Consider the following 15,408-nt stretch of genomic DNA (forward strand, 5'->3'; position numbering starts at 1 on the left):
GCGGGTGTGGTTCCTCCCCATACAGCCACTTATATCTATTAGACATCTAAATTAGATCTAATTGATCTATAAAAGGTGAAAAATGTCTCAAGAATGTCTAATAAAAGTCCTGGATATCCTGTACTAATTATAGATATCTATTAGATGTTTAAACTTAGACGAAAGTTAGACATAGACTTTTTCAATATCTAATCGATGTAAAATGTTAGATCAAATTTAGATTTAGCTATTTTTAATATCTATTAGATGTTACTATTTTCAACCAAGTTAAAACATGTGCAAAAAGTTTTGCAATTTAATTTTTTTGACTTCTTTTCGACTATGTATACATATCAGTGGCGCAGCGAAGGGGGGGGGGGGTTGGGGGTGAAAACACCCCCCAGAGACATTGGTTTTAACATAAATGCAAATTCTATAACATTAGTTTATGCATATGAGTGAGCTGTTTTAATCAAAAAACCGCCTTTAGAAGGTATTTGTGATCAAAAGTTCCCCTTCAAAAGGTATTTTGATCAACCCCTCCCCTCCAGAAGGTGGTTTTGATCAAAAAATCCCCTTCAGAAGGTACTTTTATCAAAAAATAAAAAAAAACTCAACCAGAAGGTATTTTTGATCAAAAAATCCTTTCCACTAGGAGTTTTTTTATCACCCCCCCCCCCCCTTGTAGGTATTTCTGGTTTGCGGCAGACTTTCAGCAAGTTGGGCGAAACCACCGTAAACTACTCTTGCAAACGCTTGTTTGATGGATACTTGGTTCAATCCGGACACCCAGCGCATGCGCGGTAGTACGTAGTCTACGGTTCGGCGCCAAAGACTGAGAAGAAAACGAAGCAGGGAGCCATGATGGATTGACGAAGTTAGCTGCACGTTAGAACAGCAGAGAAAAGGTATTTATCAGTTTAATATTTATTCAAATGCAATTTTATTTCAATTGTAATTCAGAAGAATGCACGGGTGTTTATATTTTTTACTATCACGTTTCGCGTCAAAGCATTTCTTTGTAGCGTAGCACATGTTTCAAGCTCAATGTTAAGCTTTTTAAACTTGATGTTTATTTAAGCCAGCCTGTATGCATATATTCTAAATTATACATACAGATGGTAACAATTTTGATTTGACAGATTTTATCAAACCGTATGTTTTAATTCGATCGACTGTCGATGTCTTAAACGACCAAAATAAAGTTTCAAACTCCTATCTCAAATATACCTTAGTCTTTTTTTTTTTTTTTTTTTACGTTGTGTTGGCATTGAATCCTTTCTTTATGTCAATAGTTGATTACTTAATGCAAATAAAATGAATATCATTCCTAAAACAAAAGCAAATCAATAAGTGAAATTGGGAACTCCGAATATTCTGTACAGTATTTATTTAATATTCAGCTCATTTGTATTTTTAATATTTTTCACAATTAGTCAAGTGCATGCGGGGCAAGTGAAATAATTCATTTCGTTTACTTATTCAATCATTTACCAAATCACTTACGTATTCATCAATTAACTAATTTTTCCTTAATTTAATAATTCACTTATTAATTCACTCTTTCACTTATTTTCTTATGCGTTCGCTCTCTATTTTATTCACTCAATTTTTTTTTTTTTTTGTATCAATTAATAAATTAATTTATTTATTAGTTTATTGTTTCATTATCTTTTCATTTAGTGAATTATTATTTATTTGATTATTATTTTGTTCGAAAAACTTTCTCACAATCAAATAGAAAATATTTCATTTTTCACTTTGTCCCATAAAAAAAAAACGTGAAAAACTTATACTTTTTCTCGAAGGCTAAATTTTACTGCCAATAATAACAAAGAATGTTTTAACGCAAGTGTTATTTTATGTGTAATATTATTTCTTTATATATTGTAATTTTCAAAACAAATTTCCTATTTGTTCATTTTGAAAAAACTCAGTCATCTTAACCATTTCGCTTTGCCCCACATAAAATAAAAGTTAGAATAAATAGTAGGGGAATCCCTACTATTTATTCTAACTTTTATTTTATGTTTTATGTTGAAACAGTTCTTGACCCAGGTGTAATTTTTTGTCTGATTAATGCTATACCACAAATTCAAATATTTTTATTATTATAAAATTATAAAAAAAACTGGGCATTTAAAATTTGTATTCCGACATTTTTTTTTTTTTTTTTTTTTGACAAATATGCCCAGCAGGGCATGTTAAAATTTTTAAGAATTTTGTAGCCCTAACCTCCTATTGTATATTTTGTTAAAATTCTACTTTAAATTTTACTCTGTTAAACTTATTTTAAGTACCGTAGAGTCTCGAAAATCAGATGTAGTTGGGGCTCATGCTTCCTCGGATTACAACGTAGCAAAATATTTCAATTTTCAGATGTTAATGAAAATCATTTCATCTAACTAAAAATGTAACTAAAAACATTAAGCACCTCAAGTAGAGCAGAACTCAAAACTTTTAAGACTCTTTTGTATTTTGAATATTCGGTTTGTCTGCTGAATAGGCAGTGTACTGAATATTCAGTGTATCACTAAAGCGTTAGTTTTGCTTCAATCTATATATTAAATAAAATTCATAATTTTGTTAATTCGTTGCGAATTGTATTCCTCTTTAGTCTTTTCCTAAATACCTGGTAAATTTATCCATTTTACCACCCTGGCAGTGCCGACGAGATTCCATGTCAGCTTAGTCGGAAACTAGCGACCCCTCCTTTGAAGGGGCCCTGCGATTAAACCGACAAGTGGCTTGTTTTAGCTCACGGCTGCCCTGAAGCCTGAAACCTGGATCAATTGTACCTTTTTTTTTTAGTAAAAACTTCTAGACAGAATAACTACAAATATACTATTTGTTCTTCTCATTGAAGGAATATTTTACATCAAATTAAAATGCAGTAAATTAAACAGTGGCGCCGACTCCATGGGGCCTGAGGGGGCCCGAGCCCCCTCAAAAATATTTTTGAGGGGGCAGAGCCCCCTCAATAAATCAAGAAAAGTATTAGTTATATTATGTTTTCTAAACTCATAAATTTATCTTTTATTTTCCTTGTTTGAAGATAGTTTACCTTGTAAAATACATTCAGTAATGAGTTAAAACAAATAATTATTACGGTAGTATGCAGGTTAACTGAAAACGAGTAGTGTGAATAATGATTGTGTTATAGTGCTGCAAGCACACTTAGAATTTGACCCAATGCGCGAACTTGCGGGTCAAATCTGTTGCCGGTGGGCAGCGCTGCGGCGAGCTCATCTAAGTGTTGCTGATCTGGAAAAAATATATGAGGGTTTGATTTGTATATTAAATGGAGGGGTGATAGTTTTGAATACTTTTGGGAATTGTGTTTAAAAGAAAAATCTTCACAAAATGATGATCCTTCGCTTCCTCGGAGTCGATGTATACCAAAGTATGAAAACAACGAAGCCAGCTCACCGCACGCTTTCAAAATCCCAAAGGCAATTTATATTGAGGTTTGTGAAATGGTGCAATCTTGCATTATTAGGCTGTTTACATCAACTGGACTCACACAGATCATTGCAGTTGAACTAAAGTGCTTTGCTTTTATTTAACAGAGGTGAAACAAATTTTGAAAAATCGAGTTTTCAAAAATAACCTAGACATTGAGAGACTGCGTTTACACTTGAATATGTTAGCCGGTATAACTAATGAAAAAACAACTGGTCTTAAAAAAAACATGAGTAAATTAAATTACCTTTTTACGAAAATACTGTGTGTATTTGTAATTATTTTTCCTTTTTTCAAAGCCAAAAAATATGTGTCAGGCTTGTCGAGTTTTTGGGGTTCTAATGTTGATTATATGACTTTACAATGCTTAAAAAAAACTTTAAAACTCACTATTTTTCATCTCAAATTTAGGAAATTTCCCCCGGTCCCCCCCCCCCCCATTTTTTAAAAAAGTCGGCGTCTCTGGGAGTGCCTTTCCATTTAAGTCAAGTGTCCGTCCTACCTTATAATATCAATGCTTAGCTACGGAACTGCACGGCTCCCCATAAAATAGAACAAAAAAATCTCTTACTAAGACAAGTGATATGATTTAAAAGTTGAACCAGAAAATTTGTAAACCAATTTTTAGATTCTTTTACTTTGAAAACGCCGTGTCATATACTGTTTGTTAAAATTATACACACCAGAAAATATGGCATTAACAAGGTTCAAAAATCTGACCTTTATTTGGGGTGCGGGACCTCCGAGGGATTACATAACACCCTAAACCCCCGGAGATGGTCAGCCCCCTCAATAATTTTTGCAAGTCGGCGCCCCTGAAATTAAATGTATGATCTTTTGTGAAATATTGATTATAAGCATTTCAAATGAATGTGTTTTCTTTACCAGACTCCTGTCTTCAATCCCAATTTTCAAAATATTGGTGTATATTTCGTTCAGTATAAATTTTGTATGAAGTAAAACACTGCCATTATTGTTATCAGGGACCCTCTTAGTTTTCTGATAGGAACTTCAAATTTTACAGACTGGTGAAATACGTTTATTAACACTTGGAGGGGGGGGGGAGACTTGTGAACATGGCATGTTTTACATAACATTAATCTTGAAAAAATCTTAAATAATAGCAGTCCCAGTATTTGATCTCTTGGACAAACATTTGGAACAATGAGATTTATGTTTCTCTGGTCGAAACTTCTTTGTTTGAGCAGCTGTTTTATGTAATTTCATCTTTTTCTTTTACTTGGGAAAACATATTTTAAATTATTTAGTCAAACTCCATTATTGCAAATCGTTATATTGTTCTTTAAAATATGATGCATGTTCTGTATTTTTTAATCATGTTCATGTGTGTCCGAGGTCTGTTTATATGTTCTCCCCAAAAAGGGCACATGTAAGCAATTAAAGACATTTTTTTAAAAAGTCCATGTCACAAAGAAAAGGCTACCTATTTAATCTTGGAGATATTTTGGTGCTGCGAAATTGATAATATTTTTTTGAAAAATAAAGAAATGCAAAAAAATTGTTCCCATGTGTCCCTTTCCCCACTACAATTAATTGCAAGGAATATTTGGGTATTTAAAAACTTGCAATTATATCTCCAGATTTGCCAAATCATCAGCTAAAATTTGCTGAATATGGAATTTTGACTAATACCTCCCTTCAGGGCATTCTGATTTTTATAAATGTATGTAGTTTTCTCGTAGCAAAACTTCAAGTAAGATGCAGTGCACATATAATAACATACTTATGTGTTCACTTTTTAATTGTTTCGATTTTGTCCTTGGTTTTGTAATCAAGTATTAATTCTACTTTTTCCTCCTTTTTTCGAAAATATCTTGCTCTTCAACACTGAAAATGTTCTACGAGCTCTATAAATTTGATGCCATCTTTCTAGACATGTTTGTTGCACAGCATGATTTACATTTGCACTGATTATTGTTAACTATTTTGAGAAGCTGTTTAAAGAAATGGTTTAAAATTTAAAAACATTTCTTTGAGATCTCTATACAAAAAAAAAGGGAAAAAAATAACTTTTGTGTTTTAATACAAGGCTTGAAATATACCTGTGCAAAATGATTATTCTGATAATTATTGTAGGATTTTTTACCTTTATCGAAACAAAGTTTGCTTGAATAATTTCTTTTTTGCCTGTAGATTGCCAGATGATTTCATGTGTTTCATATGGCTTTATTTCGGAATTCAAATTAAAAAAACTGTTTTGCATATATAGCTTAACTGTAACTTAGTTTAGCTTCTAGCAATAACTTGTTTTTATTATTCAAAATATTAGCTCCATTAATAATATTTGTCCCCAATTTTAAAACCGGTTATATTTCCATAAAATAATTTTAGTCGACAATTTCAAAATAGTATTCTTGTTTGTTGACTTTACTTAGAGTTCTGGTTAAATGTATTAGCAAATATAGCATGTCCTGTCGTTTATTCTTATGTTTTTTTTATAGCTGCCTGTCAAAGAGTGTATAAGGATATATGGCAGCTGACATCAAGAAATAATGTGAGTTTTGAGTACAACATTTTTATTTTTATTAATAAACTTCATAAATAGGATTTTTTTAAAGCTGGGTTATCAGGTTTTTGACTAGTAACAGTCTTTCATAGTGTAAACTCTTGCACCTCTAGTCAAAAATGTTTACCATATCTTAGTAACCGCAACCTATCATATTTCCCAAGTTTTATTGAATGGCTTTATATCAAGTATTCAGCAGCAGAATAATTACTTCCCCTCTTATTTGCTTTCAAGGTAAATATTCATTTTCAATTTACTTTTAGGGGTCAAATAGGTCAGCATAGATAATACAGTAAACTCTCGTTAGTACGCCCCCGCTTAGAACGACTTCCCGCATATATCGACGTTTTTTTCCGGTCCCTGGGACCAATATGCTTTTAATATTAAAATCTATCCGCTTATAGCGCCCCCGCTTATAACGACTTCCCGCTTATTTCGACGTTTTTCTAGAGTCCCCACAGGAAAAATCCCGTATATTGCGTCCGTATATTGCGTCGCTAGTAAACTTTTGTATCTTCGCGTTAAAACATGAGTTCTGTTACCGGAAGGCAACCAGTTCGACTACTTTATTCCGACCCGTGAAGTACGCCTCTTTGTCCCTGTTCGCATTCGTTATCTCGGAATTCCAAGAATTTCTCACCCCCTCCCCCTCACCTAAGGAAAAGGTCCACCTTGTAAAAAGTCAAAAAATCATTGATGGGGAGCTCTCAGATCAAGTAAGTATGCTCTGCGAAAATACTCAATTTTATCTTAAATCGCCTCCAATGTTGACCATTTTTAAATGAGGCCTTCTAGTAGTATGGTTAAATAATTTTTCACATCAGTTGAAAGATTAAAAGAAATTCAGAAAAAATACAAGCTGGGAAAGTTTGACAAATTCTCGTAGAAAAGCATTGCGCGCCCCATTTGCCTGTGCCGATACGAAAGAGCGAGGAATGGCAGGAAAAGGCAACCCGGATTCGTTTGATCTTCGCCGCCGCGTCATCTCCCCTCGATTCTAGCTCCATGACAGGAAACAGGCTGGCGCATCAGCCATTCTGGTTCCAAAGGGTTGTAAGGAAATTTGAATTCGCCAAAAGAGCGGTGCTTTTATTGGTGCCAAGAGAGCGATAACTACGCCATCTACGCTACGTGCTGTGAGGGTCCATTCGGTTACTTGTTCACACGTTAAGAAATGGCTAAAAGAAAAGCTCTTAGTTTCGATGAGAAATTAAAAATTATACAGCAGTATGATGAGAAAAAAAGAGTTACGAATAAGCAGCAATTTGCAAATGAAATAGGAATACCCGTATCTACATTAAAAACTTTATTAAAAAAACGGGAAGAAATTGAATCCAGCGCCTTTTCAGGCATCAGTAAAAGACGGAGGGTACGTAAAGGCAAAAATGAGGATTTTAGAAGAAGTGCTGTACCAATGGTTCCAGCAAGCTCGAGGAAATAACTTGCCGATCAATGGACCCATTATGACGGAAAAAGCCAACGAAATAGCCAAAGGCTTGGGCATAAATGATTTCTCTGGATCAGCTGGTTGGCTGGATCGATTTCGAAAAAGATATGGCATTAAATATCGTCAAATTAGTGGTGAAGCCGAAGCCGTAGACGACGACAGCATTGCTCCCTGGATAGAAAATCTCCTCCCTAATCTACTAAAAGACTATGCACCTGAGGACATATAACGCTGATGAATTTGGATTATTTTTTAAATTAATGCCAGACAAATCCTTAGTTTTAAAAGATGAAAAGTGCCACGGAGGTAAGCTAAGTAAAGACAGACTGACTGTATTAGCATGTTCTAATTGGACTGGATCTGACAAGTTGAAGCTGATGGTGATTGGAAAATCTAAGTCACCACGGTGTTTTAAAAATGTGCGAACTTTCCCGTGCAACTACAAAGCACAGAATAGAGCCTGGATGACTGGGTGTTTGTTTACTGAATGGGTGCAACAGTTGGACCGAAAATTCGGTAAAGGAAAGAGGAAAGTCCTTCTGTTTGTGGACAACTGTCCCGCTCATCCCAAAGGAATCCCCCTCAAAAACATCAAGCTCGAGTATTTCCCCCCCAACTCTACCAGCAAGCTTCAGCCATTAGATCAAGGAGTCATTAAAGTTTTGAAGCAGAAATACCGTAAAAAGCTGGTACAGCGTTACTTACGTGAAATTGAATCAGGAGAGGACTCTTCCTGTAAAATAAATGTGTTGGATGCTATCCATTATGTTTCGGCTGCGTGGGATGAGATCGCGCCAGATGTGATAAGAAATTGCTTTCGAAAAGCGCATTTTGAGAGCAAATCTAATGAAAATGACCTGAATGTTGCGGATTTTCTGGACATCGAATTTGAGGAACAGTATCCTGGATATTGTTCAGTTTATGATGATTTGCCTATCACGGAAACTCTAGAAATTCAGGATATGATTGACATGGCGAAAGGTAAGTAAGTTAACTTATTAAATTTTTTCCTTTTTAAAGTTCACCCTTACTTCAGTTTAGTATTTATTTTACTTTCTCATTTAAAGATGGAGAATTCGAGGTTGATAATGAGGAAGAGGAAGAAGATGAACCTCCCCAACTTCCCTCTTTTATTAGCGCCTGCGATTCCGTAAGCGTTTTGCGGCAGGCGCTCTCTTCTACCGAAAACTCGGAAGCGATGCTGAGAGAACTTAACAGGATTGAAAGTTTTATAATAAGAAATTTTAGGAAACCAACTTCTTATGATGGAGGAAAGCAACTCCTTATGGAGAATTTTCTTACAAAAAAATAATAGCATAGATGTAACTAAGATGTAATAAAGTTGTAGAGGTTAAAATGCATACGCGTTTCTTTTGCTTTTAGACTGTTATTTTTATTTCAGCGATTAAAAACGAGTCATCAGATTTTTGTAAGGTATTTTTTTTTTCCTGTTATCTTCCAAAACGGCATTTTAAAGAGTTCTGCTTATAACGTCGTCCCGCTTAATACGACGTTTTCAGAATCCCCGTCAACGGCGTACTAACGAGAGTTTACAAAAAGCAGTTAGAGGTGAAAATGATTGTTTTTTTTTAGATAAGTGCATTAATTATAAATACTTTTAAGTTAATTGGACTGACTAGATAGTAAATAATTGTGAAAATAACATTAAAAAAGAATATCATGCACTTGTATATATGTGGTTAGCTCTTTTTGAAAATCTTATGTATACATTCCACTTAGCATGTAAGCGAAATTAATGCATTTGGGCTATGTCAAAAATATATGCTAGCTTGAATTTTTAAAGAAGAAAAGGGAGGAAAACACAAAAATTTTTGAGTATGCATTGAAAATCAGATTTTAAACTTGTCATTTATTTTACTTTTAATTCTTATCAAGTTTAGACCAGCCAATTACTCATTTAAAATTTCAGCAGGATTTATGACAGCTTTTGCTATTTATAATTTGTATGTTTTTTCAGTAAGCTTTTGTTCACAAGCAAATTTGAACGATTGGAGTTTTTTAGTTTAAACCGGTATTGTATTTCCGTCATGTTTATAAACCTAACCTTGTTTGGAAGTAATAAATCCTACAATTTGTGTGGGGAATGCTACAAGTAGGTGTTGACAAATCAGGATTTTTGCTTTGAGGAAAACTCGCCAAATTATTATTTTTTTCACTATTTATGGGGAATGTGAAGGCTGGATTATGCTATTAAACTATCACTTCTAAATTTTACTTAAAACCATGGCTGCCACACTTCCGTCCAAGGGACGGAATTCCGTCTTTTCAAAAATTTCGGACATCGATTTTTTTTTCCCATGTTCAAAATCATTTTTATAGATGAAACAAATCTTTACTTTTGAATCTCTCACTCTCAAAAAAGGTCTTATTCTTCTGAGGACAAAAAACTGGCCCATGTGCTAAAGTTAAAAAGATAAGCTGTTTTTTTTTTCCAAAAAATAATTAAATAAGTCACTCAATCTGTTGATTCCAACCATTCTTATCTTAATCTGGAAAATTTTATTAAAGTTTTTATCACAATGCATCTTATAGCCAAGAATCTCATACCTGAATTTTTTTAACTACTATTTTTTTGTAGGAAATATGAACTATAAAATCTGAAACTTTTTTTCTGCTGTAGCAAATAGTAAGTTTTTTAGTGTATTTTATTATTAAGTTCTTTTTCTGCTTTTACCTCCAAAAAATCTTGGACAATGATATGTTATTTTTTTAATTTTAGGTTTTAATTTTTACTTAATCTTCCAATTTGGTTTTCCTATGTAGTTACAGCATCAAAAATTAGCATTATATATGTCTAAAACATCAAACAAACTAAGCGCTAACGTTTTGGTGTCGCGAAATGGGGCCACGCGCTTTTCAGTCCTGGCCAATTTTTAGAGTGGCACCCATGCTTAAAACAAAGTATGTCTTCTTTCGATCAAAGATTTTCAACAAACGTGAAATATTCAGTATTTTTTAAGTTTGCTGATACCTATTTTAGTAATTCTCTTAGGTGTTTAGTTAGGTTCTTTCATACATAATTTTCATCACGTTCACCAACAATTCCATCAATGTTATACTTAATTTTTATTATTGTTTTCATACTTTAGCTGAATTAAATGTTGAACTTCCATATGAAGCAGTGAGATTGCAAAACTCCGTAGCTCTGCAAAAAAAAGTTATTTTGCTCCGCATTTCACAGTCGAGCGTTCAAGAGCATGAGGCATGACATAGTGCTTAAAACTATCTTATTAAGTAAAAAATAATTATTTTTATGCTAGTGTTTAAAATGATTATTATAGCTCAAAAATAATTTAGATTTATATAAGCGATCATTTTTACAAAATCAGGAACTGATTTACAGATCCCCGAACTCTGGGCGCAAAGCAGATTAAGCCTTCTAAGAGAATCAACAAGTCTCAGCTAATATGAATAGTTTAAAATCCCAGTACCAAAATATAATTTTTCAGATGATAGCACATTCCTTGATTTACATAATTTCAAGGTCTCTTATAACACAGTTTCGGTAAGTAAAAAATCAATCTACTTAACTTGGATGATTTGTACTGAAACCAAAAAGACAAGGAATGATAATCAACAGATTAAAGGGATAACTTGAAATTGATTTTATAGTGTTAACGATAACGACTTAGATCTGAAATAAAATTGAGGGAATTTAAGAACTCCAGAATGGAACAGCGACCTATTTACACAGCCCTCAACTCCAGTTCCGTAGCAACCTTCAGTGAACATAATGTTCTTCCCTAATTTTTCATTTTTATTTATTTATTTTTTTTTTTTTTGAGACAAACAGCCTAAAATTGAAAAATCTACGAATGTCTCGAAAAAATTTTCGATATATAGACACAATATTTCTATGTAATGAACATAGAAATTTGCTGGGATTTCGATGTATAGAAAATTTCGATATGTGGAAGTTCGATAAATGGAGGTTCGACTGTATTTCAGCATCTTATTCCATTCGGATTTTACATCCTGATAAAATTTTTCAAAGTGACAATTTTTATTTCTGCGATTATAAAAAATGCTAGTTGCATGTTGTGAGAAAATAAATTTATCTTTTTTTTATTTATCAGTCAATGTTGAATGAATATTTGCGTGTAAGGCAATTAAAATATGGAAAATCTATAAAGCAATAAATGTATTATGCTAAGAATTCAACAACTTTGTGGGGGGAAAATTATTAAATTAAGGTTTTATAGAAACAAAAAATACTTTTCATGCTATGAGGGATATTTTAAAATGGGATCGGGTAATTTAAACATTTTGTTAAAACATCTCTAGAAAATACTTTATAATCTGAAGAAAAGAAATTTGTGAGGGTTTTATTCTTTCATAATATTTATTTTTTATTATTATTATTAATTTTAATTTTAAACTTTAACACATTTTTAAATTCTCCATTCTGCAATCTCTTAACACACAGTTTGAAGTATAGAATATTATAAACAATTAAACTGTTGGTATAGTATTTCATACATGCAAAAAAGGTTTTTTTTTTTTTTGCCATGTTGCTAGAGGAGAGGTGCTTTTAGGGAGGTCTTTCTAATCTTTAAATTAAAAAAGTTGTCTGGGATTCTTACTCAAAAGCATAGTTAGCGCTACTATGCTTTTACTATCATAATCAAAACAGAACTTTTGAAATTTTAATTTAGCCTCTAAATTGTATCAGACATGGAAGATCAGATTTGATAAAGTTATAAAATATATTATTTACCAGAAAGCAATTAAGAGACAGCTTCAACTTCAGACATTTGCAGTCCTAATTCATAAGTTATGCTCCTCACCAATATTAGGTGGCGAAGAGCATAGGCATCTGTTGCGCACAAAATGTCACACAATTTGGAGTTTTATTTAAAAAAAAAAAATAGGTTAACTTAAATTTTCACTGATATGCCCAGTTTATACATGACCCTATCTAGCATGCTGAAGTATCAGAAATCGACTTTGGCCTACGTTGTTTGTAAATTGAAATTTATTGATGTCTGTTGGAATGTGTCTTGATCAGGCTTAGATGTGAAACTGTAAGTTAGATTGAGGTATGCCGTTAAGAGAAAATCAGAAGAACTGCACTCTTTCTGTTAATATCAATCTTACAATGTAAGGTCCTCAAGTAATGTTAAAACACTTCAGCAATTAAAGTGTTCTTTATTCCAAAAATTACTCATGTGAAACTTTAGAAATTGTATTTTTCATAATAAGTTTTTGGTTAAGACTGGGCTGAAAACGCTTCTGTTTCCCCTATATCATTTTTCAAATCAAGAGAAACATCTTGTACTTTTCTTATATTTATAAAAATATATATTTTAACTTTGATTTTTTTATTCATATCTATCATTTAATCTTTCAAAATGATTTTTTTAATGTAAAGGCTGCAAATGTGACTAAAAGGAAGTATGCTTCTAGGGAATGTCCTATTTCTTATATTTTTTGTGAGAAAAAAATATTTTATTTTTCCTCCCTTGATCACTTTGATTCCTGTGAAGCTGATTACATATTTAAAATTCTTTTGCAAAGGATGCTACAGTGAAATTTTTTTCCACGTTTTTTTAGGTGCAGTTAGACAGAAATCCTTCCCTGAGAAGACCGAGCTTGATGCCGAACTCGTTGTAAAAAACTGGCTGCGGCAAGCCAAAGCCAGATGTTGTAGTAACCCCCTCAAGCTCCCTCATTTTGTAACATACATAACATACATTCTGTTAAATAAAAAAATCCTAAAACATATTTTTTTGTAGTTATGTGAGTTATACTATTAATATGTAGAGTAATTGTGTGAAACTCAAGCTATACCATTCGAAACTAATGCTGTCATAACTATTTTTTTGTGATTTCACTTTTATCTTTTACATATATTGTCAAATAAAAAACGGTCACTATATTTTCAGTGTTTTGGACGTTTTCTTTCCAGTTTAAAATAAATTGCTGAGAACTTTAATTTTCATAATTATAAGTCTCAAATAAAAATCGCAAATTACGCACTCTTTATTTTTTAAGTGCCAACCTATCTGGTGATCCTGAACGGAAATGGAGGTTGCTCCAGTAAGTTAGGAATAAATTTGTACAGGACTCATGAAAGAGTCGAACGAGCACAGAACGCAAATACCCTGTATCACGTGTTCAAATATGCAAAAAGTAATAATTTTATTTAGAAAAGATGAGCCTGGAGTATCTGGCAAGAAGATAAGGCATTTTTTTTTGCCATAAATACAGTTTAATAAATATATTGAAGATTCAGAAAAGTTATTTTATCTTTTTGAGTACATTATTAAAATTTCTTAGTATTTTTAAAAAAAAGATTCTGTTATTACTTCTACCAAAGTATACGATCAATCCTCCTTACAACAAATAGTGCTCATTCAACATTACTGTTGAATTCATACAAATACTTGCAGAATCGCCTCTATTTAAAATTGGTTAAAATACCAAAATTCTGTGAATTTAAAATACTTGACAACAATTAAAATACTTGGTTTTTCAGAAGATGAACATGCTCAAATATCGCTTCAAACAAGTTAATATCCATTGAAATTGGGAGATATCTAAGTAAGGTTAAATTGAGAGATATTTATGGATTTCTAAACTAATATTTAATAGAAATTTTAGTAAATCTCTAAATTTTCCATATCTCTTCAATGTCTAAATAAGGTTCAACAACTGGATATTTAAATATCTATAAGGCGTCTAGTAATATTTTTTAGACGTCTATTAGATCTCTAAATTTGACATATTACCTCTATTCAACGTCTACGAATGTCTAAATAAAGTACAAATATTAGATATTTGGATATCTATAGTAGGACTAGAAATATTTATTAGATGTCTATAAGATATCTTAATTTGGTATATTACCTCTATTCAACGTCTACGAATGTCTAAATAAAGTACAAATATTAGATATTTGGATATCTATAGTAGGTCTAGAAATATTTATTAGATGACTATAAGATATCTTAATTTGGTATATTATATCCATTTAACATCTAAGAATGTCTAAATAATGTCGAATTACTGGATATTTAGAGATCTATTAGACATGTAATAGATGTAAACGATGGTGACATTTGATGCTCTAATAGATATCTATGAGATATTCTTGGACATCTTATAGATCATTTCCTAAATGTTAATAGATATCTAATAGATGTAAGTGGCTGTGTGGGTCGTGGACGACCACTACTGAACCCTTGGATAGCTGTTCCTGTAGTTTGAAATCGTCTTCAAAGTCGTGAAACGATGCTGTTTGCAATTCCGAACTCTGCAGCCACACTTGTCACACTGCGGCCTTCCTCCAACTTCCCAATGATTCGACCTCGGGTAAGAGCATCCAGATGTCGTCCAACAGATTGATTATTCGCCATTTTTCGCTGAGGCAGCAACTCGGTGTGATTTTAACTGCTATACGGCGAGCAATCTCTTTGCCAGAAATACTGATCTTACACCGACCACATGCTTTATACTACTCAGACACTCCCCCATTACGTCTGCCTGCTTATCTGCGCATGTGCTACCGCACATCACCTTACTTAATCTCCTGATTGGTCTTTCTGTCCGCTCTGCCTCTTCGTTCAGCTGATATGCTAATTTTTCGACTTCGTCCTTAATTTTTGCACACCAGTGTATTTTAACACCTAACGTGGTTCTGTAACAGCTTTGAACATAACGTTTTACCATCGTTAAAATAAAGCAAATTTATTACAGACTGAATAGTGTTTTAAGTTAAAACTGAAGGTGCATAAAGACAGCACTTATTGATTGTAATCTACAAGACACGAATGTGCAACTTAATTAAAAATTAAATGATAATTTTCAAAACTAAATAGCTGGAAAATGCTAAAAAAGTTTCAGACAGTTTAAGCGAAAAAAGTTCTAGGGGCACGTTAAAGTATGATACGTGCGTAAAGGTGCTCCGACGTCAACTTGCCCCGTCACAAAGTTTTAATTTTTTTTTCAACGTGCAAAAAATTTTAATAAC

At 32.7% G+C, this 15,408-nt stretch overlaps 1 long non-coding RNA gene across 1 annotated transcript; it reads left to right on the plus strand.

The window, feature by feature from the left end:
• Positions 1-849: 849 nt before the first annotated feature.
• On the plus strand, positions 850-13,086 carry LOC129217165 (uncharacterized). Its single transcript, XR_008580194.1, has 3 exons — positions 850-887; positions 5,904-5,956; positions 12,990-13,086. It is a non-coding gene; the product is annotated as an uncharacterized LOC129217165 (long non-coding RNA).
• The last annotated feature ends 2,322 nt before the right edge of the window (positions 13,087-15,408 follow it).

Source organism: Uloborus diversus, chromosome 2 (assembly GCF_026930045.1).
Source record: "Uloborus diversus isolate 005 chromosome 2, Udiv.v.3.1, whole genome shotgun sequence".
Lineage (NCBI taxonomy): Eukaryota > Metazoa > Arthropoda > Arachnida > Araneae > Uloboridae > Uloborus > Uloborus diversus.